General features: G+C 39.2%; 1 long non-coding RNA gene across 2 annotated transcripts in view; it reads right to left on the bottom strand.

Moving 5' to 3' along the window:
* LOC129047887 (uncharacterized) overlaps positions 1 to 23,726 on the bottom strand; it is a 109,100-nt gene extending 85,374 nt beyond the window's left edge. Inside the window, exons 1-2 of one of the 2 annotated variants that reach the window (XR_008509748.2) lie at positions 23,508 to 23,720; positions 12,842 to 13,011 (exon numbers count right to left, since the gene is read on the bottom strand). This is a non-coding gene — a long non-coding RNA (uncharacterized LOC129047887). Of the gene's footprint in view, positions 1 to 12,841; positions 13,012 to 23,507 lie in introns of those variants that run through there. The other variant, XR_008509749.2, reaches the window with a different exon arrangement.
* Between the last annotated feature and the right edge of the window lie 1,651 nt (positions 23,727 to 25,377).

Raw genomic sequence — 25,377 nt, 5'->3', positions numbered from 1 at the left:
TCCTTTGTTTTGGTTTCTTTTTACATACTCATGGACCGCATTCTTTTAATTACTTTCTAGAATGAGATCTCCAAGAAATTTGCTTTCTTTAACCCTTCTGTTTTGGATTGTAGCTTGAATTTTTAAGAAATTGGGGAAGAATACTGAACTGCAGAAAGTTAACAGATTGCTGGTAAAGAAAATCAAAATAATTATAATGCCAATTTCTCTGGGTATTCCCGATGTACTTTGGGAGTAAAAAATAATATTTGCAAAGCTATTTCAAATTGTACTAATATTACCTATAGTTTACAACCCACTGGTTAAGAGCACTGACTCTAAGTTATAGAGCCTAGGGCTTTTTCCTAGCTCTGTCACTTACTACTGGTGGGACCTCAGGAAGCTTACTTCATGTCTCTCTGTTTCATTTCCTCATTTGAAAAATAAGGGTTACAACTCTACCCATCTTATAGGGTTGTGGTGTGTAAAGAGTTAATATATGTAAAGTCCTTAGAACTTTGTGCCATTCTAAGCCTTTTATAATGGGTCTTATTATTGTTGTTGTTACTATTGTTACTCAGTTGTCCTTGAAAAAGTTTCCCAGCAGCTCTGACTTGCCTTTCTTTTTGTTATATATTTTCTACATCCCACTTGAGATTTCTATCAAATCCTGCAAGGCTATTTTGCAGATATTTGATACCTTTGTACCTATTTGTCACAGCAAACGTGAAAGAAGTTCTGGCTTACCATAATCTACAAGGGGTTTTGATTTTTCTCCCATTTATACACAGTGGTGAACAGATATATGAAAATGACTCCATGGGGCTTTTACTGGGGCCCAAATATCCATGCTTTGTGTGACTCTAAACTGCTATGTACAAATGATGGACCTTTAAATATGCACCCCCCCGCAAATGTCAACTAAACCATCATTATTTCTGCAATATGAGGTATGCTTTTTGTTAATTAATTGTGTATACAAAAAACAAGAAAAGGAGAGATGCTTTGTATCACAATGTTTTGAGAAATACTCCAAGGTCTAAGACATAGTTGAAGCTTTTCCCATCATAGAGGGGTTCCAGAGTTACCATATCTTTTACCATATATACATTTTTTAAGCAATGGCAATAATGTTGTGACTATACTGTTCAATTCCTCACAGCATCAGCATTAGATACATTAAAGGGGATAAATTCAAATACCAATCTGATCCTCTGACATAACCCCTAAATCTCTTCTACTTCTATACTTTCTCAAATATAACATAGAACCTGAAGACAAATTATTTCTAAATACTATCAAGAAATACAGTAATACATGGCAGACAATCCTTCTGAATCTTTCTGTAACAGTACACTAAATTTGGTACAAGCAGGCATGTAAACCTACAAGATATAATTTAGAGGAGAAACTCTGTCCTGTCTGTTCTCCAGGAGCTAGAGAAAGAACAAAAGCTGAAAGGACTGAGTGAAAAGATCCTGGATAATCAGAGTTTTCTCAGTTATAGCTGTGTAACAGGAAACAAATTCCCATAGAAGGCTGTGATCGGTTTGAAATAGCTAAGAGAGTGCCAATGGCTAGAGTCTTTCATATGCAGATATTCAAGCACAGACTAATTGATTATGCAATAGGGATGCAACAGAAGGGAATCTTGCCCTAGCTATGAGGATGTGACAAGATCGCTTCCAGCTGTTATACCTACACTTTAAATCTAATCATTATCCCCGAGCCATCATTAAGAGTGACCTCAAATTATTCCAAATCCATTTGTCTACTCAGATATTTTTATACACTCAATCAGCAAACCTTGAGTGACTACACTAAGCCAGACACTGTTCCAAGGCTGGCATAGACAGGGAATAAAAAGGAAATTCAATTTCTGCCATCACGGAGTTTGCGTTCTTTGAGAAGAAGTCTATCTAAATACAAATAAATGAAGATAGTCGTTATTTTTATGATTATTCTGTTACTGTTCCTGAAACATTGGTGAGTGGTTCAAAGGAAATGAATTAAGGTAATACAATTGTGACTAAGCTGAGATACTGTATCATCAAGAAAATGACTTTTTAGGAGGTGACATTTAAGTTACATGCCAAGGAATAGAAAGGAATAATTTATAGAGATTTTTCTGGAAATATTATTCTAGAAAACAATTATTCTAAAATGTTATTCTAGAAAAAGAATAACAATATTATTTTTACACAGTAAGTGCAAAGGCCCTGAGACAAGATCAAGCTTAGCCACAATACAAGAACAAAAAGTAGCCAAAAAGTTAGGTCATGAGATAACATACAAATTTACACCAGCTGGTTCCTAACTTCAACTATACAATGGATGTTTTCTTGCAGCGAGTCAGACATGCACATCATCCAAAAGAAATATCTGGTTTGAAATTACATTGGAAATTCTGCCTGAGAGTCTTGACAAGGGCACAACCCTATTAAAGATCACAGCCACCATTTTCAAAAGCTTAATTCTGGCAATCACTGGCAGACATTTAACAGGGGTATTTAATATCCTCCCTAAAATATCAGGCAGGGAAGAACAAACATTCTCGCATGTCTGCAATGTGAACTTAGTGTCTCACAACTGAAAATTGGCTGGAGCTTACCCTGCTGAGGGTTTTGCCAGCAGTCCAGCATTTAAAGCCTTGAATTCCTGTCCGTTCATCTGTACTTGTGTTTATGTCTCTCACTTAAGCAGTTTTCAACACACTTCTGTGGTTCTTTTGATATAGTGAACGTGCAGGTGTATGTCTGACTGTGCCAGGGACTGTGTCCAGATCTGGTCTTTATTGCTAAAATAGACATCTTTGAATATTTGAATCACTACACATGCCATATTTACTCTTGTGTAGGTAGGCCAATTTTCCTCCAGCTAAAGATATTTTAAAATTATTTCTCCTTGCTTACTCCTCCACTTTCCACCATTGCTTATGCTAAATAATTCAGTGCACTACTCCAAAAGTGGATGTGAGTCACCCAACCCATCTATATTCTTTCAGGGTTAGAGAGAAGGTCAAAAAATGCAGGAAAAGGAGTCTATACCCAACAGACTTAGAGAAAAACTCTGGCCGTCTATCTCAACAGGTCAAAATAATTGCTTCAACTGGACCAAGATTTTATTTATATCTCATTTTCTGGAAAAGAGACACAATTTGAGGAGACTAGGCAAAAGAGTGAAAAATTCATTGGTGCTAGCCTGTTTCTAAAGTCTCCTCTGGAGCTGTTTTGAAACCTTTGCAATTATGAATTAGAAATCCATGTGTTATATAATGCATTTCTGGAAAAATGCTCAAGACACATATGTGCTCTATGCAGCTCTAATAGTAACATTAATCTAATGAATGGTATATTAGCAAAATGATTTGTGTACATTCCAATGGAAAGCATATTTTCTGAGGGAAGCTTTTGGATGGAAATGCAAAAAATAACTCCATCCCCTAAACATGGCTTGCAGCTACCGTATCAACCAATAAGATAAGTTAGTGCACCTTTGCAGAAGGTTGAGTGATTACTCTGCCTTTGTTGCTCAGGGGAAAGCATTTTCCAAATCTCATGCAGGTGTCTGAGAGAGACGACCTCAAAGGAGAGGAACTGCATTCTCAATTTTGAGCCCCTGGATACCTCTTTTTCATATACAAGCTTTTTTTTTTTTTCATAATAGTTCATTTTTCAAGTGCAACAAAAACTAAGCCCCTGTTTATCCCACAGGTTAATTTGGTTAAACTTGATACATCACACTGTGACTGGCTTAATATTTTACTCCAAAAGCTGTATCACCTCTATCTTTTATTTATAATGATCTTTATATTCATTTCTCAACTGAGGCAGGTACTTCAGGGATAGCAGGCATTGATCTCTAATTTTTTTTCTTTTTTTTTTTTTTGTAATGCATACTTTTTGATCCTTAAGAAACAGCATTGACAATTTTTTTTTTTTTTTTTTTTTAGAAAAAGTAAGAGTTTGAGATTGGGGATCTTTCTAACCTACTAAAGGCAGAATCAGCCTCTGTCACTCAGTAGATGATTTGGTTTTAAATAAAATCGTCATCCTCTTTTTTTTTTTTTTGAGATGGAGTTTTGCTCTTGTTGCCCAGGTGGAGTGCAATGGCACACTCTCAGCTCACCACAACCTCCACCTCCCAGGTTCAAACAATTCTCCTGCCTCAGCCTCCCGAGTAGCTGGAATTACAGGCATGTGCCACCATGCCCGGCTAACTTTTTTATATTTTTAGTAGAGACGGGGTTTCTCTGTGTTGGTCAGGCTGGTCTCAAACCCCCGACCTCAGGTGATCCGCCTGCCTTGGCCTCCCAAAGTGCTGGGATTACAGGTGTGAGCCACCGCACCCAGCCAATCCTCTTATTTTTTTTAACTGCATTTTTCTTCAGAGGAGATGGAACCCAAATTGAATGTTTCATGTAGCTGACTTCTGATTATTAACAGGTAAGAGTGAGAAGAGGCTCTAAAGAGAGGTTTAAATGACATAACAAATGAGAAATTAAGTCGTCTTTGCCAAGAACAAATGAATTCATGGGTAGAACTAGAGTTGAGGCCAATAGATTCATAACTGCATTTTAAGGAATCTAAATCTCCACCAGTTGTCCTGAGAAGCAGCCAAAAAAAATTGCAAATCAAGGTATGTACAGAACTCAGCTGTCTGGCAATCATAACAGTCCTGTTTCCCATATCTCAAGATCCCAGCAGGGGCAGAGTGGAACTTGAAACTGGGAATTCAGAGGAGCCGCTTTGGGGTTTAGAGCTGCTTTGGGATTGAGCCACCCAAATTAACACAGGCACATGGTGCACCAGAGCCAAAAACTGAATTTAGACTTTTCAAGATTCGAACAAAATTAACCTATGACTCTTCAACTTCAGCTTTCAGCTTCTATTCTGATGTCAAGTTGTTGCCCCTCAAGGCCTTATTCTTTCCACAACTAGTGTTCTCCTGTTATCTCTGGTATTTTTTCTTTTTCTTCCTCCAATTCCCTCTTGGGCTCTGCATATGTTCTTGAGTCTGATCGTCTGTTTCATTTCTTAAGCCCTAGGAGAAACATGGATAACATCCTCTGTGATGCTCAGAAACAAATGTGCTTTGTAAATGATATCTGTCAAACATTATTATATGCCACAGATAGATCTTTGGTCTTGAGTACATATTAAGAAATACCGCCATCTTTTACTGCTTCTGGCATGATTACAAATTAGCGCTTTTCTTAGGATAGCCCTAGAGAGCATTAAAATGAGAGTTTATTAAGAGCCTTTGTGATAGGAGGTGGCTTGATAAAAAAAAAAAACAAAAGGATTGAACATTAGAACGGAGGCCCATTAGCAGGTCTGTCACCAGCTAGCTGCAAAAACTTGAGCAAACCACTTAATTCTCTGGTCTGCAGTTTTCTCATGTTAAATGAGTTGACTGGAATAAATAATTTCTGTAATCTCTTCAAGTCCAAAAACTCTATGACATAGAAAAGAGAAGGGACACTATTTCATTAATTTTCCTTTTCCTCTATCAAGTATATAAAAAAACCCATATCACATTACAGCATGATCTCTCTCAAACTCGATTTCCAGAAAGGTGGTAGAAGGCCCTTACAGGGTTAATTTGCTCAGATTTTCGTTTGGATTCCTCCAGCACATTGTGTCCAGCCTTAATATTTTACACTGTAAGCCATATCATCTTTTATCTTTTATTTATAGTGATCCTCATATTAATTTCTCAATAGCAGCTGGTGCGGCAGGAGGGACAAGTCATTGATCTTCCAATTTATCTGCTACTCTTACATATCCTGAGGTCGAGGCAGCCTGGAGAGATTGATGGAGTGCTGGCGCCCGCCCAGCAGCCGTGTGTTCCTCATACATGAAAATCAACCACAGGAAACCGAAATTCGACAATTGGCAGCAATATCAGCCACCTCTGTAATAAATATAACAGGGCGTTCTTTAATAATTGAATGGGGTGTCTGGGATTCGGTAATGAAAAAGCTCCTGTATGAGAGTGCCAGTGGAGCTCTGGACTGGCTGGAGGTGGTATATGTTGGGATGTGGGTAGAAGAAGGAGAGGCTGTTGCTGATGTTAGCTTCTCACACAGCAAAATTCTTATTTCTTGATTCTCAAGCAAGTCATGACACAGAGTAAGCAATACTTCCTTCACTTTCTGTAAAACCAAATGCTTTTTGTGAAATATTTTTTTAAGTTTTGCAAGAAAAACAACAGATCCTCAGATTATGTTACTGCACAACAGTATAAAAGAAAATGTTCCTTTAGGCTGCATTAGTCGCAGATACCAGGTGAACAGTTGTGCCCAGAGCTTTGAATCACCTACATGTTCTCACAGGGACAAACCACTAATTGATTCTTAAAGGAAGGTCTTCACTCCTTGTCATGGCTGAGCAGTGGCCTTCAACACGCCTAGCTGTGGTCTCAGTGGACTTGAGCCTCTGACAGCAGTTTAACCCTGAGCTAGTTACCTCTTCCCCTGCCTGCTCCTCAGCTAACTGGTCTTGCTTAAATTCAGTTATTATAGGCTTATTTGATCATCAGCCTTGTTTCTGTCTGGATTGAGACCCACCTGCTGAGGCTTGACTCTCCCTTTTACCCTCTGTGGCTGGGGAAACAAATGCTATGTGCAGAATCAGTTTTCCCTCTAGGCCACATATATGATGCTACAGTGTCAGGACAGCTATAGGTGTGGCTGATGTGGAACTACAAGGAAGCAAAGCTTCCCCATTACCAGCCTGTGGAAATATTCCCTTGCCTTGGTCATTACTCAGCATGCAAACTATAGAGACACATATATTATCTCTGCACTTTTTTTTATAGTGGAGTCACTAACAATGCCCTTCAGGGATAAACTAGAATATCAAGCTGCTCAGAAATTTCAGGTACAGAATTCCAGAAAGCTGGTAGTCTAAGTTATTTACTTCTAACAAAAAATGTTAGCGGAGATTTTGAGTGTCCACGGGGTTTGAGCCATGTTATGATTCTCACAGATAAAACCTCACAAAGGGTTCTAACCAATATGTACTTCATCTTCCTCTAACAAATAGTCAATCCCTTTGAGTTTTGAAATCACAATAAATATATCAAATGACTTAATCTCTTACAATACTATAGTCTGATATAAATAGAGAATCTAAATGTATAATTTCTCCAGCAGGAATATACAATTTATGCATTTTAAACATTTTGTTTCTTTGTCCATTTGAAATATTTCCCTCTTTCATTCTCTAATGAGGCTTTATTCCATAGTTATTTCTGGGTATTAATAAATATTCAACTGGAAGCTGCCCTCAAAACAGAAAATAGATATATAAACTATTGTGCAACATGGATCAGACTCACTGACAATGATGAGAATTTACTGGATACTACCTCACACAGTGTTATTATTCACAATGTGGTAGAAATAGGAATAAAAACAATAGTAATAAATAGTAGTACTGATGCTGTGTATTCATATAGCACATGACAACTTTCAAGATATTTAAGTGTTGTACTGAAGGGAAGGCACCAGGCTCAAGAGGCAGAGGAGACCCAGAGCCAGCAACCAAGACATAGAATTTTATTAGGGGTTTACATACAGGGAGAGAGTCCAGAGGTGGTGGGCTGGACAAGATAACTGCACAGCCCAGTGACAGCAAGCTGGGCAGAAAAACTGCAACTGCTAGCAAACAGCATGCAGTTTTTATAGCATTTTCAGTTAACATCCTCCCCTTAACGACCTCCACCTGTCAACCTTCATTTAACCCAAAACACACTCCCATGTCCAGCCTGTGTTCCATGGGACTGGACAGGATAGGACAGGACAGGAGCTTAGACATTCCTCATAGGAAAGGAACATATCTCTGGATTGGCCAATCTCAAATTCCCTAGCTCAGAATACACATTCAGGTGCATCTGCCAAGCAGGGTCATTCTAAGGCTATGCGTAATTTATCGCTATCAGGTGCATTTACCCTACAGTAAATGCATTGTTTCATTTGACTTTCAAAGCAATCCTATGTAGTAGACAGGCCTGATATCCTTATCTCATTTTATAAATGAGAAAACTAAATTCCAGAAACATGTAGTGATTCACATAGCTAAGAAGTCAGAGAATCAGGTTCTCTAACTGCTACTCTAAGCTCCTCCCTATGCATTGGTGAAAACGATTATAAACAATACTAATAAAGAAGCCAAGAACAACAGATCCCCAGAACTCTCATGGTAATCTATTTGCAGGTAAGCTATTGTTGCATGAGGATTATTAGAGACCAAACAGTAATTTTAGGGGCTAGTAAAACATGTCAATGGCAGGGGCAGGGGACTAAGTGTAAGTAATTTCAAAAATTGAATCTGTAAGATATCATGCAATTTGGCATTTGCCTAAAAATAATTCAAATTTAAGTAAAAGCGTCATATTCCTTGAGCCAGTTTGAAAACATATTCTGTAAAGAAGTGTCCAGCAGTTCCTCACCCATATTTTAAAGCTTAGCTGCAGGTTTTATGTCAACTATTTATTTGCCTGTCCCCATTTAATATTATTTTCTAGGAGACAACACCACTACTATATATGCTTACTTTAAGAAAGAGTTCTGGAAGATTTGGGGCCTATCCACAGGCAAATCACTTAACACATGAATGAGGAATCGTGTGGTGTGAATGGTCAGAATAACTGATATCTGACACTGAACATTAAGACATGCTTCAGTGAGGAGCATAGTACTTTGCAGCCACAACACTCCCTGCCACCCCATCGCTCACTGGGAATCTATGCATCTCTTTCTCAGGTGCCAGCTCAACACTGGCTTCATGCAGTAGAGTTTGGAGGCTCTCAGGCAGGTGGGGTCAACCTGGTGTTGGGCCTCTAAGTACCTTCACTACATTGACAAGAATCAGGATTATCAGGTGAATAATTTAGGCAGCCAGCCATCCTACTCAGTGAAAGTTAATCATGTTAGCAAATCTTTGAAGAGTCACCAATAAAAATATGTAAAATGATTGGATGCAAGTGTCTAACTAGCCGAAGCTTATTGCACACGTAATTGCCCTTAGTATATGCACTTCCTTAAGACGCAGTCTGGTATTACCAAATGAACATATCTTAAATATGCCAAAGTGAAGCCAGTGTTATTGTGGAATCAAAAAAGAGGAAAGGGGTAATTCAAGTTCTAATGACTAAAAATAAGCTTGATTTGTCTTACAGTTGGTCAGGTATTCCCCAAAGAAGAAAAAAAAAAAATGAAATGAGGAATGCTAAACCAGAACAGCAAGAAAGAGTATTTGCCACCACTAAGAATATTAATAAAAACTGGCATCACTGGTTATTTAGGAATTCAGTCTGTTTTATTTGCTTTATCTGCAAAGCTAACTGACATAAATCCCAGAATTGCAGAGAAACATGCCTGTCAAACCTTTGCAACAGCTTGGGACTCTGTTATATAAACTTTGGGAGACTATTAAACTTGAAATAGAAAGCCCTTTCAAAATAGATGTTCTTATCTATTTTGGCATATTCATCCCCTGTAGGAGCACTGTGATTCAAAGAAGATTAAATAACAATAATTTGTTTTAAAAGCAATTGAGAAAACATTCCACTTCAAAAGGCTTAAATCTGGAAGCACTTCAAATATGAGGTTTAGGATTACCAGTATGGTTTCCTAATCTCCTAATTATTTGAGAATGAAGGCACTTTTACATTTCTCTTTTTGGAATAACTGGAAATATCAATTAAACATAACAAATTAAGAAAATGTCTCTTGAGAAATAAAAATATGAGAGCACATTATACCTGTTGCCCTTCTGCTAGTGGTTAATAATTCATCTTCACTCAATCCAGTGAAGCGTCACATGTCCAAGAAATTTGGGGGCAATCATTTAGGGCTCATTTAAGCACTTTATATCCTACAATCACTAGAAATGCATTTATCTGTGAAAATGATGATTTATGTGTATAAACCATGTTTACTAAAGTAATACCAACAAAATTCTCTCCATTTCCATGGGAACTTCTGGTTTTCTTGCTCCTCTTCTCCAGGTGTGGTTGCACAGTCTCCATGTGCACAAAACTATAAGACATCTCACTAGTCATCAGCAGATACAGTCAAATCATTTATCATCATATGCCACCACTGCCACTGGGTATCACTGCTCCAAGAGACATGTACTAGAGCAGGGGTGTTCGATCTTTTGGCTTCCCTGGGCCACACTGTAAGAAGAATTGTCTTGGGCCACATATAAAATACACTAACACAAATGATAGCTGATGAGCTTAAAAAAAAATTGTGAAAAAAATCCAAAATGTTGTAAGAAAGTTTACAAATTTGTATTAAGCCACATTCAAAATCATCCTGGGCCACATGTGGCCCATGGGCTGTGAGGTGGACAAGCTTGCACTAGAGCCTTTAATGGGCTACAGTAGAGCTATGATCTTCAAGTGCTCAATGCAATGAAGCTGTAAGATGTACTGAGTAGATGTGGAATGCATTTAATTTTCCCATTTTTGGGTGACATGTTGTTAGAGGGTCATAAGAAACTGTTGCTGAGATACCATTAATGAATATTGCTTTATTCCACTTTATTAACAGCCCCATCTCTCAAAAGAATCTGGGTATATATTTCTAGGGAAATAAAGTACAGGAAAATTCAACTAACGGGCACCATACTGGACTTGACTTTTCTACTCTCAACTGGTATGTTTCTGTTGAAACACACTTCTATGCCCAACTTAAAAATATACATTTTATTAAAATATAATTGACATACAATAAATCGCACATATTTAAAGTCTACAATTTGATAACTTTTGATATATGTATATACCCATGAAACCATTAACACAATCAAGAAAATGTACAATCTGTCACCCACAAAAGTTTTCTTATGCCCTTCATATGTCTTCTCTTGTACCTTTCCCCATTTTGTCCCTCCACATGCCAAGGTCAGCGCTGATCTTTCCATCACTATGGACGTGTTGTCCTTTCCCAGAAATGTATATAAATACATTCATACAGTACAGACTCTGTCTGGCTATCTTCACAAAGCATAATTATTTTGAGAATAATGTATATTTCTGTATGCATCAATAGTCTATTCCTTTTTGTTGTTCAGTAGTATTCCATTGTATGGGTCCACCACAATTTGCTTGATTTTCCTGTTGATGAATGTTTGGGTTATAGTTTTCAGCTATTAAAAACAAAGCTGCTATGCACATTCATGTACAAGGCTTTGTATAAACATAAAAGGAATAATAGAAAGGTGAGATCATATGATAGATATATGTTTAACTTTTAAATAAACTGCCAAACTGTTTTCTGAAGTGATTGTACCACTAGCAGTGTAGAAGAGTTCCAGTTACTGTTCTTCCTCACCAATAATTGGTACAGCCAGACTTTTTAAGTGTAGCTCTTCAATGGGTATATGGTGGTATTTCCTTATGGTTTTCATCTTCATTTAATTAATGATCATGATGAGCGAATTTTCATGTGCTTATCTGCCATTTACGTGTCTTTCCTGGGAAAGTCTCTTCAAATTTTTTTCCTACTTTTTTTTTTTTAATTTTTACGTTACTGAGTTTTGAGAGGTCTTTATATGGTATAGATAAAATTTTTTCAGATATATGATTTGCAAATATTTTCTCCCAATCTGTGCTTCATTTTTTCATTCTTTCACTAATGTCTTTCAAAGAGCAGTCATTTAAAAATTTTTTATGAAATCTAACATTTTTTCCTTTATAGATCTTGTTTTTGGTGTTGCCTCTTGGAAATATTTGGCTAACTCAAGATCACAAAGAGTTTCTATATGTGTTCATCTAGAAATTTTATAGATTTGGCCAGGCATGGTGGCTCATGACTGTAATCCCAGCACTTTTGGAGGCCGAGTCAGGCAGATCACTTGAGGCCAGGAGTTCAAGGCCAGCCTGGCCAACATCGTGAAACCCCATCTCTACTAAAAATACACACACACAAAAATTAGCCAGATGTGGTGGCACACACCTGTAGTCCCAGCTACTTGGGAAGCTGAGGCAGGAGAATTGCTTGAACCCAGGAGGCAAAGGTTTCAGTGAGCTAAGATCATGTCACTGGACTCCAGCCTAGATGATAGAGCAAGACTCTGTCTGAAAAACAACAACAACAACAAAAAACAGATTTTATAGATTTATGTTTTACATTTTGGTTTTTGATCTATTTTGAATTAAGCCTTATATAGTAAGAGGTAGTGATCAAAATTCATTTTTTTTGGAATGGCTATTTATGCACCTTACCCATACTCTACAGGTGTCCAGCAGGATTTGTCAAAAGACTACATTTACTCTACTGAATTGTTTTTGTACCTTTGGTGCAAGTCAGTTGTTCCTATATGTGTGGATCTATTTATAGGATCTCTATTCTGTTACATTGATCAATTGTGTCCGACTATGTTATAATAAATTATTTCCCTGATTGATTTCCAGTTGTCCATGTAAATAGACTCCCAGTAATATGACCTCCCCATTTTAACACGCATACCAAAAGGCATATTTGAAATGCATTTTATAGCTAATGGCACTTGGGCTCAAACTAGGATTACTTCCAAAAAGCATGTTAAAAATATTGAAGTGTAAAAGCTATATATTTTAAAGCCTTTCAAGCTCAACCAAATTCATGTTAATCTGTCACCAAAAAACTGTTTGGCATATGTGTGGGCATGTAGAGTGTAGCAAGTATGTAGGTGGGAGGAGTGGGAGGTTATCCTAAAAGATCACTATAGGGCAATGAAAAAAATAGAGAAAACAGATAGGAATACTCAAATACCAAATGTTAAAATAAAATAATATATTTCTCTAAGTGTTTCAAAATGACTTTGTATTATGAGATTATCAACCAAATCATAAAACAGAAAAATTTAAAGAATATTTCCAGATGCTTTTATTTGCCAAATACACTGAGATACCAGGTATAATACAGAAGAGTTTCCAGAACCAACGTGTCTCTTATTTTTCATCTCTATAGGGTGATTTGTTATATTTTATTCACTGTCTTGTACATGTAGGTGTGAATAGGATGAAATTTTTCTAAAAAAGAAAAATGAACAAAGAATATATGTTGTCAACTTGTCTAAAACATTTTTCATGTTCTGACTCATTTTTCTTTGTGTTAGCATTTCAAGAGATTTTTAAAATTTGAATATAATAAAAACCTTAATAACTTGAATAAAATCCAATAAAAATAATATAAACAACTCTAATGGAAAGTGAAAAGATGATAATAGCAATCAGCACTGCGATGTTTCTCATCAATATTCTTTATAATATATAATAGTCATAAATCCTGCATTAATTTGACTTTTTGACTTTGAGTCTTTATTTGGTGAAAGTTCTTTTGATCAGCAATTTCTTTTGGTCGTTATTTCTCTGCACTTTAGAACAATTAATGACCATTGATGGAACCATCTTAGAGTATGGTGCAGTGAGAGGAAAGGTATGCTAACTATTTGTACATCTTTAGGTTCAGGGAATTTAAGGGTTTTATGTTTGAATGTTGTGGAATTTATCCTCATTTCCCAGAGAGAAATGAGTACATGCATGTTCTTATGTTATTTAAAATTATATTGACAGGACAGGCGCGGTGGCTCACGCCTGTAATCCAAGCATTTTGGGAGGCTGAGGCAGGTGGATCATGAGGTCAGGAGTTTGAGACCAGCCTGGCCAATATGGTGAAACCCCATTTCTACTAAAAATACAAAAATTAGCTGGGCATGGTGGCATGTGCCTGTAGTCCCGCTACTCGGGAGGCTGAGACAGAAAAATCACTTGAACCAGGGAGGTGGAGGTCGCAGTGAGCCGAGATTGTGCCACTGCACTCCAGCCTGGGTGACAGAGCGAGACTCCGTGTCAAAAAAAAAAAAAAAAAAAAAAATTAAATCGACAAATGTTCATAGAAGGCATCTTCTATTCTGGGCATAGTTAGGTATTAAGAGAAAAACAGCTATAAAACCTAGTCCTGACTACAAGAAGTTTATAATTTAGTTGGGGCAGGGCATTCAATGGCTCAAGGAGGATGAGACTGATGCAGCCACCTGCATTAGTCTAAACTTTGTTTTAGAGCAGACTAGATTACTCTTCTATTAAAATCCTTAATTGCAGCATCTAAACCCTTAACTGTAGTAAATCTAAGGCTCAAAATCCCCTGTAGAAAATTTCTCAGAGGAGCTAAGGGTCAACCAGTCATCTATGACTAAGTGAAGGTGTTGACAGCTCCAAGAAGCCACATTCTCCATCATATTCTTTCTTACTCATGTTGTTTTCCAGTATTAGCCAACCACTTATTCTGAAATTGATGACAGAAAGGGGAAGAGAGAGCAACCCATAGTTGCTTTCCCTTTTAGTCCTTCTTTACTCATCAGTAAGCTGAGGTAGACAGTTTTGGTAGAATGTGTACATATCAAGAAACAAGATGAAAACAGTTGAGTTCGTTTGTAGAGCATTTTCACTGTTATGGTTAAAAACAAAAGAAACTTGTATACATATACAAGCAACAAAATAGGGATTCTGTGATTTCTTGGTAATTTTGCACATCGGATAACTATTCTTATATTTACATGTAAAACTAGCATTGCTTGATATAAAGAGGAATGGTAAAATCCACACTAATAATTTTAAATTTGAATTTGTATTTACTTAGAAACATATTAAATACGAAATAAAAAAGCCCATGGAAGTTAAAAGACCACAGAAGAAAGGAAAAAGCTTTATTTATTTATTTATTATATTTTATTTATTTATTTATTTTAGAGACAGCTTATTGCTCTGTCAACCAGGCTGGAGTGCAGTGGCATGATCATGGCTCACTGCAGTCTCAAATTCCTGGGCTCAAGAAATTCCCTCTCATCAGACTCCTGAGTAGCTAGGACTGCAGGCACATGCCATGACATCTGGCTAATTTTTTTAAAAGGTTTTTTAGATATGGAGTCTCACTATGTCACCCAGGCTGGTCTAGAACTCCTGGGTTCAAGCAATCCTCCTGCCTTAGCTTTCCAAGTAGCTGAGATTACAGGTGCAAGCCACTATGCCTCGCCCTTTATCTTTTAATGCTGTATTACTTTTCTAGGTCTGCCATAGCAAAACTCAGTTGCCTTTCTATATCTGTGGGAAATTGGTTCCAGCACCCCTACAAATACCAAAATGCAGGGATACTCAAGTCTCTTATGTAAGTGGCATAGTATCTATGTAACCAACACACATTTTCCCTTATACTTTAACTCACCTTGATTAATTGTAATACCTAATACAATGTAAATGTAATGTAAATAGCTGTTATACTGTATTGTTTTCTGATTTGTATTATTTTTTATTGTTGTATTGTTATTTTAGATTTGATGTTGGTTGAATCCCCAGATGCAGAACCTGTGGATACAGAGGGGTGACCGTACCACACACTGTGTGACTTAAAACAAGAGAAAATTATCATTTTAAAGCTCTGGAGGCGAAAAGTCTAAAAACTAAGGTATTAGCAGGGTCATGTTCTCTTCAAAGGCTCTAAAGAATAATCGTCCCTTGCCTCTTTTACTTTCTGGTGGTTGTCAACAATCCCTGCCCTTCCTTGGTAGCCTATCTGTGTTACTTCAGTCTCTGCCTTCATCACCACATGACCATCTTCTCTCTCTGTTTGTATGTGTGTTTCTAAATATTTTTTCTTATAAGAATACTGATCATTGGCTTTGAAGTAACCTAATCCAGTATGACCTCATCGTAAGTTACATTCAAGTTCCAGGTGAATATGAATTTGGGGGGACACTATTCCACCCAGGGAAAATACCTTTTACAGTACTTTTTCCTTGCCTTTTGTACAAGGTACCCTGCATTTTCATTTTTCACTAGGCCCCAAACATTATAACTAGCCCTGCTCTCACCTTCTTATCGATAAAGCTCATGTTGGAAACATGGTTTAATGAGCCAGCCAAATGAATTGGCTAACTGAACCCCAGAATTGTACAGACTTTCCCATTCTTGCAGCTAGTTGGTTCTAGGCAAGCCCATGTGAGAGAAGCATGCCTATATAAGACTTATGCCTATGTGGCATGAAAGATAAATGCTTATAGCATTTGTGTCTATGGGCAGGCTGCCTCCCAAGATTAAGAAAAGAAAGGGCTAAACAAAGCATGGCCAGTTATTCTTTCCAAGTATCCAGTTAGACAGGGCATTTCACCAACCACCAGTGGTCAGAAGTATACTAATGAAATTCCCTTCTCATGGAAACAACATTAGGAATAAAAATAAAAATCTGTCACTAATACTCTACTGCTCTTAATTATTTTAATCCTTTGAACTATGCCTTTAAGCTCATAGTCAATAGAGCATGGCTAACCCCTTCAGGAGAAAGGATCAGAGGTTCATCAGAATATCCCTGCTCCCATTTTCATGAGGCTACTCATGTGGGTAACTCCCTGGGACTTCTGGTAGGCAACCTAGATTTTTGTCCCAGAAGTCTCTGAAATGGGTGAAAAAAATGCATTAATTAAATCAACTCCAAGGCTATTAATATCCAATGATTAAAATCAACTTTCTATTCTATTACCCACCCTAACATACATCTAGCTACAGAAATATGACAAAGAGGTTAAATGACAAATTAAGATGAAATATATACATAGTTATTTAAATAATATAATTTAAGGGTGATATCGACGTCCATATTTAAAAGTAAACCCTTCCCATTATCAAACTCTTCAGGGAGAAATTAAAGGGCATATATTAAACCATCTTACAAATTAAGGTCCTAAAGTGATAAAGTCCAAGTTTGAAATCAAATTTCCTTGTCATTGTGGGTTAAACGTCAAAAATTTGAAAGGTCCATAAATAAGCCTCCCAAGTGTCTTATTTGGTTCATTCTCAGTGGCAGGGTTGTCTGTACCTCAGTGGGACTGAGATCTCCTTTAATACTTGCTACTTGGCTGTCTCTCACTGATGTGAGTGTAGGTCTTCCAGGGTCTCAGATGTCTTATCAGTTTAATGCACGTCTCTCATAAACCATGTTTTTAAAGAGTCCAAATAGTTAATAATATTTAATAGCATTAGCCCCAGTACCAAGAAATTTAGAAAGTGAGCCAACTCCCAGCCCTTGGAGCAATTAAACTAGGCAAGATTTTGTTCCAAGAATCCAGTATAGAATGTGGTCAAAGAACGTAGCAGGAACTCAATGGCATTTGAGAGAAAGATAAAGTCAGTTTGGTTTTGGCCTCACTAGGAGGTCTATCAGTTTATGTCACTTACTTGAAATTTTTGACCTGTGAACTTAGAAGTTGGAAGATTCTTTTAGCATGAGGTTAATTTAACACCATGAATTTGTCTTTCAGTCTTCAATTATACTTCCTTTTTGATCACTCTCTTGCTTACACTTTAGTACTGAACTGATTATGGGTTCTATCTAATAATATTGCATCTGCAGCCTCTGGTGTGTCAAGTTTACAGTCCTATACCAAAATAGCTGTTTTCACTGCCTCCTGCTATTGAATCATATGGAACAAATAAAGCTGCTTTTTAGAGAACATTTTTCTCTCATGTAATGAACAGGTTCAAGATTAGCTTGAGTCTACCTGGTAAAGGGAGTCACTCAAGCCTACAGCAAGCCACATGTGTCAATGCCAACAAGTCCTGATTTCCCTACAACTGACTCTGTCTCTCAGTCAAGCCTACTTAGGAAAAGCTTTGCCTGAAAAGTAAGCTAAGGCAGGCAGCTGCCCAAGATTTTCTTGCCCAACAGACTCTTAAACACCTTAAAGTCCAGCGCCAAGTCTCTGTACAATAAGGATTCTCCTGGTCTCTTCTTCATTCTGTTTCACTCATTCTCTCAGCTACCTGCACTTCTTCAGAAACAGCCACGCTCCTATGCTGTAGACTGCAGTCATCAGCCAAAATCAAAGTTATCTTATGGCTGGTAAAATGAGTTGAATGGTGGTCCACCAAGAATATGTCCATGTCCTAATTCCTAGAACCTGTGAATGTGACTTCATTTGGAAAAAAAAATGTTTTCATAGATATAATTAAGTTGAGGATCTTGAGATGAGTTTTCCATCCTGTATTATCTGGAAGGGCCCTAAATGACAAATGTCCTTATAAGAGAAGCAGAGAAGAAAATTTGAGATAGACTGAGAGAAGAACTTATGAACATACAAAGGGGAAGGTGATATGAAGACAGAGGTGGAAGTAATGTGGCAACAAGCCAAGGACACCACAACTACCAGAAGCTAAAAGAGGCAAGGAATGGATTCTATCCTACAGCATCTGTAGAGAATATGGCCCCGCTGACACTTTGATTTCCATCTTTGGGCCTTCAGAACAGTAAGATAACAAATTTCAGTTGTTTTATGTCATGAAGTTTGTGGTTATTTGCTACAACATGCACAGGAAACGAATACAGCAAGTATTAAACCTTTCCCCAGGCTTCATCAGTTTATTGCACAAACCTGCCTGGCCTAATCTATTTTCAAACCATCAAGGTCAAAACACTCCATCACACATTAAAGACCAAGGCACAGAACAAATTTTCATGGCAGTATCTAAACACTTTTCACATGGACAGTTGATTCTTGAAAATTATGTAAGAGTACAACGCTATTTTGGTTACTGTAGCCTTATAGTATAGTTTGAAGTCAGGGTTGTGTGATGCCTCCAGCTTTGTTCTTTTTGCTTAGGATTACCTTGGTTATTCAAGCTCTTTTTTGGTTCTACATGAAATTTAAAATAGTTTTTCCTAGTTCTGTGAAGAATCTCAATGATAGTTTAATAGTAATAGCATTGAATCTATGAATTGCTTCAGGCAGTATGGCCATTGTAAGGATATTGATTCTTCCTATCTATGAACATGGAAAGTTTTTCCACTTGCTTGTGTCTTCTCTGATTTCTTTGAAGAGTGGTTTGTAGTTTTCCTTGTAGAGATCTTTCACCTCCCTAGTTAGCTGTATTCCTAGGTATTTTATTCTTGTTGTGGCAACTGTTAATGGAAATTCATTCCCGATTGGGCTCTCAGCTTGACTGTTATTGGTGTATAGGAATTCTAGTCATTTTTGCACATGATTTTGTATCCTGAGACTTTGCGAAGTTGTTTATCAGCTGAAGGAGCTTTTGGGTTGAGACTATAGAGTTTTGTAGATATAGGATCATGTTGTCTGCAAACAGGGACAGTCTGACTTCCTCTCTTCCTATTTGGATGCCTTTATTTCTTTCTCTTGACTGATTGCTCTGACTAGGACTTCTAATACTATTTTGAAGAGAAGTGGTGAGAGAGGGCATCCTTGTCTTGTGCCAGTTTTCAAGGGGAAGGCTTCCAGCTTTTGCCCATTAAGTATGATGTTGTCTGTGGGTTTGTCATAGATGGCTCTTATTACTTTAAGGTATGTACCTTCAATACCTAGTTTATTGAGAGTTTTTAATGTGAATGTTGAATTTTATTGAAAGCTTTTTCTGCTTCTATTGAGATAATCATGTGGTTTTTGTCTTTAGTTATGGGTGTATGTGATGAATCATGTTTATTGATTTGTGTATGTAGAACCAACCTTGCATCTCAGAGATAAAGCCTACTTGATCATGGTGGATAAGCTTTTTGATGTGCTGCTGGATTCAGTTTGCCAATATTTTATTAAGGATTTTTGCATCAATGTTCATCAAGGATATTGGCCTGAAGTTTTCTTTTTTGTGTTATATCTCTGCCAGTTTTTGGTATCAGCATGATGAAGACCTCATAGAATAAGAGAGGAAGGAGTCCCTCTGCTACAACTTTTTTGAACAAAAACAAACAATGGAAAAAGGACTGCCCATACAATAAATGGTGCTAGGATAACTGGCTAGCCATATGAAGAAGATTGAAACTTGACCCCTTCCTTATACCATATACAAAAATTAACTCAAGATGGATTAAAGATGTAAATGTAAAGCCCAAAACTATAAAAACCCTATAAAACAACCTAGATAATACCATTCAGGATATAGGGACAAGCAAAGATTTCATGACAAAGATTCCAAAACCAATGGCAACAAAAGCAAAAATTGACAAATGGGATCTAATTAAACTAAAGAGCTTCTGCCCAGCATAAGAAACGATCAGCAGAATAAGCAGACAACCTACAGAATGGGAGAAAACTTTTGCAAACTATGCATCCAACAAAGGTCTAATATCCAGCATCTATAATGAAGTGAAAGTTATAAGAAAAAAAAAAACTAAAAAGTGGGCAAAGGATATGAACAGATACTTTTCAAAAGAAGACATATGTGCAGCCAACAAGCATATGAAAGAAAGCTCAATATCACTGATCATTAGAGAAGTGCAAATCAAAACCACAATGAAATACCATCTCACACCAGTCAGAATGCGTAGTATTAAACAGTCAAACAACAACAACAACGACAAAAACCAAACAGATGGTGATGAGGTTGTGGAGAGAAAGGAATGCTTATACACTGTTAGTGGGAATGTAAATTAGTTGAACCATTGTTGAAGACAGTGTGGTGATTCCTCAAAGACCTAAAGACAGAAATATCATTTGACCTGGCAATCCCATCACTAGGTATATACCCAAAGGAATATAAATTGTTCTGTTATAAAGACACATGTACATGTATGTTCATTGCAGCACTATTCACAATAGCAAAGTAATGAAATCAACCTAGGTGTTGATGAATGGTGAACTGGATAATGAAAATACATTACATATACACCATGGAATACTACAAAGCCATAAAAAAGAACAAAATCATGTCCTTTGCAGCAACATGGGTGCAGCTGGATGTCATCATCTTAAGCAAATTAACACAGAAACAGTAAACCAAATACTGCATATTCTCACTTTTAAGTGGGAGCTAAACATCGGGTACTCATGGATATAAAGATGGCAGCAGATAGACACTGGAGACTCCTAGAAGGGAGAGGGAGGGAGGAGGGTTGAAAATCTAACTCTTGGGTACCATGATCAGTACTTTGGTGATGGGGTCATTTGTACCCTAAGCTTCAACATCTCACAATATAGCCAGGTAACAAACCTGCATTTGTACCTCCTGAATCTAAAATTAAAATTGGAAGAAAAAAAACTGAAGTTATTCCTTTGTTTTATACTCCTTCATTTTACACCAGAGGCTGCAGTTCTCAAACTGTTCACTGGAATAGTCTCTTTCCTTCAAATTCCTTTTTCAGATTACTTTTGTTCTCAGGAGAGTAATGCGTTGTGACTGAAGGCAAGGAGACAAAAGGTATTTTAGGGAAAAAAAGTTCATGTAATGCACTCTGTGGACCAGTAGAGTCCAGAGGACTCTGTATGTCCCCACATTAACTTTCTATAACTTACATTTTCCGTGATCAAGACAAGAAAAGAGAGAGTGAGAGTGTTCGAACTCAGGTTGCCAGCTATGGTTTATTGTCACTATCACAATCTCATCCAAAGCTGGCCACAGGTTCATTTGATGTGACTGGAGATGAGTGCTTTAAAAATTGTCAAATTAAAGGTAATCCCACCTGGCAACTATAAATTGCTGTTATTATTAAAATATTTCTATTAATTATTAAATTTTTTTAGAAAATATATCACTTTGACAAATTTTATCTCAACATGTTTGCTTCTGCAAACTCAATGATCTCAGAATAACAACTTGCCATCTATCTAATGCTATTTAACCTCACAAGGACAAGTAAGAGAATATTCTATATCTCAAAAAATGTATATTGTGCCTCTACTCATTGGACAAGAAAAATAAAGAGGTAATTTTTTTGTAGAATATCTTTGCCCAAATTTCTTTGTATTGTCCTGAAGCCCCAATATGCATTATATGCTTGATGAATTTTTCCTCTTTGGGAAAAAATGGAAATAACATGACTGTCATTTATGGTTTTCAAATGAGTCTGACATATAATCATCATTTTTTCAGAGTTCCTGTGAAATCTTTGTCCAAAATTTGTACGAGCTTGTAATTTTTGTTCCAACAAAGGAAATCAACAGATTGATTTGAGCTCTCCCCAAATGATTACAAGAAATTATGGTTAAATGCCATATCTGTAAATGATTTCTGCCCTGGAAATGTTAGAAAGGGCTTATAATATTTCTCCTTTTTTTTTTTTCAAACAGAATTTGGATCTTAGCAAAGCTTTTTGTGCTCCACTGACCTTAGCCTTTGTTGGGGATGTAATTCCAAATTTGCTCTGACATGCTATAAAAGGAATCTTACGAGCAGAGGGCTAAAACCAATTTTGTAGTATATTAATTATGTCCAATGTTATTTTAAGTAGATGTTTTAAAATGAAAAAAATATATAAAAATAGTTTTACAGATCATTGTTCTTGGTTCTGAAACTTCTGCATGTCATATGTCTGATACACGTCAGCCCCAAGAAAGAAAAACATGCCAATGAAATAAGCCTGAGAAACAAAGTTCAAACTAGAGAAAGTCATGTAGGATTTTCCAAATGTTTCTTGTCATGATGAACCTTCCAGATCCTAGGACAGTAACACACATTTTGCGTGTCCTGTCACTAAAAAGCATGTATCTTCTCTTGGTCGTAAGAAGGTCTAGAGTGATATTTACATGACAATAATGTGTGGTGAAGAGTGGGCCCAGCAGGCATGTTCATAATGATCAAATTGTATTGATCATATTTTAATCCAATACATTGTTCCACTATTAACTGGCAAATAAATGATGTATTTGCTTTCTAGAGATATTCCAGGAAGGCCAGAGAAACTGGATTCTTATCCATGTGGGATATCCACTGGTGAATTTCTTTCAGGGTAGACAAAAATGGATCTAGAATATAATCTTTACATATTAGATTCTTCACACAAGACCAAAAAGAACATCTGGGCTGCAAGTCTCCATTAGAAGAGAAATGTGGCATGACACTGTGTGACAATTGATGGTCCCTGCCCTACATCTTCTTAGAAGACTGGAGGCCTGTGTGGGCCACAGACAACTTGTGAGTTAAGGTAAAGACCTCCTCCTAGGTGCGCATGTGTTTATTACACATATGCCACCGTGCTAAGTACCCTACGGGCTACAGGAAAGAATGAGAAAGCACGATGTCTCCACGATAAGGAGCCACACAGGCCAGAGCGTGAGCTGTGGAATCAGCCTGGGTTTAAAGTCTGGCTGGGGCACTGCCACCTGAATCAACTGAGGAACGGTCACAGACTTAAATGTTGTTTTAGGGAATTTGTAAAAAGAAATGACAACACCCTGCCAGGAAGGGAGGTGGTAGGGGCAGCATCCTGTCAGGTCAGGGCACCACGGCCTCTCCTTAGAAACCTGCGCAGGGGAGCTGGTGGCCCTAACGGCCAGGGCGGCCATGGAGAAGGCAGGCCTGGCTCCAGGCAGCACAGAGAGACTGGAGAGGCCCCGGGGGGAGCCTGGCAGGATCTGGATGGCCCTGTGTTTGGCTTCCAGCAGGCTCTGTCCCTGTGACCCAGAGGACAGGGCCGGCCAAGACAGGGCCACTGGGTATCAAGCCAGCGCCCAGGCCAGGTGCCAGGCAAGAAGGGCTCTGGCGGATCAGGCCCCGCTTCCCGCAGAGTCCTCACAGAGAGGCCCACTCACCCTCCGCAGCAGCAGGACAACCCCGGGTCCCCGGAGCTAGAGAGTCTCGCTGGGCCCGGCAGGGGGCCTTGCCCTTTCTCGCTGACCTTATTTTAGGAGCCTTTGCTGGGCCCACGCTCCCTGGTGTCCTCCTCTGTCAGTATCCGCATGGGGATGTCTCAGCTACCAGGGGGCTGAGATGAGTCTCAGCTACCAGGGGGCGCCCGGCCACCGAAGAGCGGATGACGGAGGAGCGTCACTTCCGCTTCTGTCCTTCTTCTCAGTATCACAGGCGCACAACTCACTGGAGACAGGCAATTTACTTCACATGTTTCTTCCCTGGTCTCGCTGCAGCCTCCCGGGCCAGGGCCCACCCCTCACCCTCAAGGCCTCCGCACCTGCCCGGGACACCCAGGCCCTTCCTGATTCCTGTTCAACCCGCGGCCGCCTCCTAGGCCCTCATCTCCAGGCAGCTTGTGCGGCACCCCTTGTCCTCTCCCGCACTACAAGGGCGACCCTCTGGGGTTCCTGCAGGCTATGGCCTCCGAGCCGCCTGTTGGGAACTCCCGGAGGCTGCCGCACCCAGGGTCCCTGAGGACCCTCCTCCTGGCCGCAAGGTCGCCCGCCCACTGCCTTCACCACTTGAGCAGGTCCAGCCAGGCTTCTGAAGGAGACAGAGGGGAGGGCCAAAGAAGAGCCCAGAACAGTAACGCAGGAGCATCACGGAGAGACCCAGGAGCAGGATGACAAGAAAAGGACTCCCGTAGCCAGAGGGAAGTGTCATCCACATCCAGGGCCCTGGAGACCAGGGAGGCCTCACCTCTTTTGGGTGCAGGCCCGGGCCTCTGCAGGGAAACGCCCACCCCCTACTTGTCGGAAAAACTCTTTACAGAGAGAAGGCCCAGGTGTCTCCAGTCAGTGAGTAGCTCCTTCTGGGAGGGCCATGAGGCCCCCAGCTCACACAGCCCTGCTGGAGTTGCCTTCCTCTTGGGAAGCCTGACCCGGCTCCAGCAGTGGTCCCGGCCCCGGCCCCGGCTGCTCCCTGCTGCCAGAGAAGGCGGCCCGGAAGGTGCTGGATGAAGACCACCCGCCCAGCTCTCCAAGCTTGCTGATGTCCAGGAAGGAGATGCAGATGTCAGGAAAGAAGAAGCCTTCAGCTCTTGCATCATGGAGCTCTTCTCCCGACAGAGCTGCCAGCAACAGGCCCTGTGAAAGGAAAATGTGGATTCCACCGCTGCTGTCTCTGGCCCCACGCTGCGATTGATGTGGGATAGAGGTGAGCTCTCTCCACCTGCTGAGCTTCTGTGCCTGCCCATTGAGGGATACCTGGGCAACTTGGAGAAGAGCATGGGGTGTAAACAGAAGAGAAAACTTCTTCAAGGAGAAAATGGAGGCTTTGGAGGATAAAACGGAGGCCAAGGTAAACTGCAGCACCACTCAGCCTGCCCTTGCTGTCTCCCCACCTGAAGAGACTTCAGACTCCCTGTCCCTGGCCACCTACACTTCGCAGGTCCCAGCTCCTCCGTCCGTCTTTGACTTGGCTGAGATGGCTGCCAGACCCCCCCGCCTGTTTGTCCACCTGACCCCTCACCAAAAATATCCAAAATCCCTAACTTCCCACTGTCTTTTTTTTCCACTGACTTTGTCCCTATATTGGGGGTTCTACCTAATGAGAAAAGAGGTTCTTCTCATTCTGGAGTAGCTTCAGCATTTCTCACTTCTGACCCCCAACACCTTCTAGCCCCACACCTGTCTCCTTCCAGCCTCCTTTCAGAAGAGAGCCAGCCCTGTGTGCTTTCCCCTCCTCCTCTTTCCTCTCCCACCTTTCTTCCAGGCCCTTCCACAGATCTCTGTTACCACCAGCAAGCAGATGATTTCCACAGCAGTCATT

The sequence above is a fragment of the Pongo abelii genome, chromosome 13 (assembly GCF_028885655.2).
Source record: "Pongo abelii isolate AG06213 chromosome 13, NHGRI_mPonAbe1-v2.0_pri, whole genome shotgun sequence".
Taxonomy (NCBI): domain Eukaryota; kingdom Metazoa; phylum Chordata; class Mammalia; order Primates; family Hominidae; genus Pongo; species Pongo abelii.
Note: the sequence above shows the minus strand (reverse complement) of the source record. Positions and strands in the feature narration are given on the sequence as shown.